The following is a 3,032-nucleotide window of genomic DNA, read 5'->3' as shown; positions in this document are numbered from 1 at the left end:
TTAAGGCCTTTTGGCCAAATCCATGGTCACTAAATTATCTATTGCTGTGTAATAAATTATCCCCCAAATTAGCATCTTAAAACAACAAACATTTATTATTTCACAGTTTTCCTAGGTCAGGGATTTGGGAGCAGCTTAGCTGGGTGGTTCTGGCTCATAGTCTCTCATGAGGTTGTGATCAGCTGTCAGTTGATCGGGGCTGTGGTCATCTTAAGGCCTGATGAAATGAGTATCTACCTACAGGTTTCCTCATGTGACTGATGGCAGGCTACCCTCCTCACCAGATGGGCCCCTCTGCACACCATGGCAATTGGCTGCTCTCTCCCCGGGGCCGCCTCATGATATGGCTTCCCCCAAAGTGAATAATGAGAGAGAGACAGAGACAGAGAGACAGATAGAGAGAGAATACCCAAGATGGAAACTTTAGTCTTTCTATAGACTAATCTTGGAAGTGACATCCCATCACTTCCACTAGAGGTGACCCACTAAGACTGTCCCACACTTAGGCAGAGGGGTCGTATAACTTCGTATAATGTATGCTATACGAAGTTATTACGGTTCAACAGGAAATGCCTTTCTATCATCTTCCTGAATGCACACACACCTCACATGGTCTGGCCACGTGCCACTTGCTCCTGTAGCCCTCTGTCCTCAAGTCTGCCTCCACCCTGGCTGGTGACTCAGGGCTAGGGCCCGCCCTCCGTTCCTACCACATGGGCCTCCCCTTGGCCTCTCCTGATGGAGCCCCGTGTTCTGGCATCTGTGGCTTTCTCTGTCTCTGATTCTACCTTGTTTTGCTAAAGGACATTATTCCTAAGCAAGAGAGCATGGAAGGTATTTTTGAGTTCTTACACACCTGAAGATGTTTTCATTCTATCCTGACACTTGATGAGATTTGCCTGAAAATGAAATTTGAGGCTGGCAGTCATTTCCCTATATTACTGTTGAACATTTTTTATTGGTTCTACTTTTTCATATTATAAATACTGCACTGAGTGCTAATTTTTAAAAAAACAGCTAAACCATTTTTCTAAGATAAATTCCTAAAATGGGTCAGAAGAATTGCACATTTTTTTTTTCTTTTGACCGGTAAGGGGATCGCAACCCTCAGCACGGTGTTGCCCACACCACGTTCAACCAGCGAGCGCACCAGCCATCCCTATACAGGATCTGAATCCACAGCCTCGGCGCTACCAGCACCGCACTCTCCCGAGTGAGCCACAGGTCTGGCCCAGAATTGCACATTTTTAAGGTTTAAAACAGTATATGTTGCAAAATGCCTCCCAGAACCAGCAATATATGAGTTCCTATTTTTTGCATTTTCAGAAGGCCTGGTTATCAGCACTTTTAAAAAGTGTTTGCTAGTTTTATGAGGGAAATGATTTAGATAGCTGGCTTTGGTGGCTGTGAAAGGGTGGGGGTGGGGGTAGGAGGTACTGGGAGGCATAAGGTGGGATGCTGGGCCTCCTGCTCCTTCCACCACCACAGTGGGAATCCCTTACAGAGCTGCCTTTGATTGCTGGTGCTCCTGGGCAGGGTCGCATGAGCCTTCTCCAGGGAGTGAGTGGAAGTCTCTGATGTACCCCCAGGGCTTGCCTGTGGTGGGATGAGGTCAAGCACCTAGAGGAACCCTCTTGCAGGTCTGCCCCAGACCTATTCTGCTTCCTGTACACATCCCTTTGTGCAAGGATAAATACCCATATGAACATAGGAATAAAACTGTGCTCTAGGGCCGGCCTGGTGGCGCACTGCTACAGTGCGCCGCTTGGGAGCGCTACGGCGCTCCCACCGAGGGTTCGGATCCCACATACAGACCGGTTCCCGCTCACTGGCTGAGCGAGGTGCGGGTGCAGCACTGAGGGTTGCGATCCCGATGCCGGTCCCGGTCCGGTACGGGCGCGACACTGAGGGTTGCGATCCGTTGCCGGACACGAAAAAAAAAGAAAAAGAAAAAGAAAAACTGTGCTCTAAAAATGACTTAAAAGGGAATTCCGGTTTTTAAATTTATCCTCCACCCTTGCTGGATGTGGGATAGCCAACTATTATCTGCTGCTGTCAACATTTGTGTAGAAGCCTTTGTATGGACATATGTTTTCATTCCTCTTGAGTGCATACTTAGGAGTGGAAAGTCAGGATTATATGGAAGGTGTATGTTTAACTTTTTAAAAGACTGCTAAACTGGTTTCCAAAATAATTTTACCATTTTTTATTTCCAGGGTATAAAACTTCTCGTTTCACCATATCTTTGCCTGGTATGACCAGTATATTAAAATTTTAGCCATTCTAATGGGTGTGTAGTTATATTTCATTGAGGTTTTAATCTGCATTTCCCTGATACTAGTGATGTTGAATATTTTTTTTCATGGGCTTATTTGCCACCTCTATATCATCTTTGATGAAGTGTCTGTTCAAATATTTGTAATTTTTAAGAAATTGGTATGTTTGTCTTATATTGTGAGAGGTATTTATGTATTCCTAGATACAAGTCCTTTATTAAATATATGTTTTGAAAATATTTTATTTTTGTTTGTAATTTGCTTTTTCATTTTTGTAAATTTCTTTTGCTTTTTAAAAACTTTTAATTAAAAATAGCTATAGCGCTGGCCAGTTAGCTCAGTTGGTTAGAGTGCAGCCTTATAACATCAGGGTTATGGGTTTGGATCCCTGTTCCAGCCAGCCACCACCAAACAAACAAACAAAATAAATAAATAAGTAAAACAAAATAATACAGCTATAGATTCATATGAACTTGCAATTTTTTCTTGTTTGTTTTTTCTTTTTGTTGGCTGGCTAGTACAGGAATTAAACCCTGGATGTTGGTATTATCAGCACTATGCTCTAACCAACTGAGCTAACCAGCCAGCCCTAAGTTGCAAAATTAGTACATAGAGTCTCATTTACCCTTCACCCATCTTCTCCCAGTGGTGACATCTTATAAAACTGACATGGTATAAGGGCCAGCCCATGGCTCACTTGGGAGAGTGTGGTGCTGATAACACCAAAGCCATGGGTTTGGATCCCTATATAGGGAT

This window comes from Galeopterus variegatus, unplaced genomic scaffold (genome assembly GCF_000696425.1).
Source record: "Galeopterus variegatus unplaced genomic scaffold, G_variegatus-3.0.2 Scaffold1889, whole genome shotgun sequence".
Lineage (NCBI taxonomy): Eukaryota > Metazoa > Chordata > Mammalia > Dermoptera > Cynocephalidae > Galeopterus > Galeopterus variegatus.
This window is presented reverse-complemented; position numbering follows the sequence as displayed.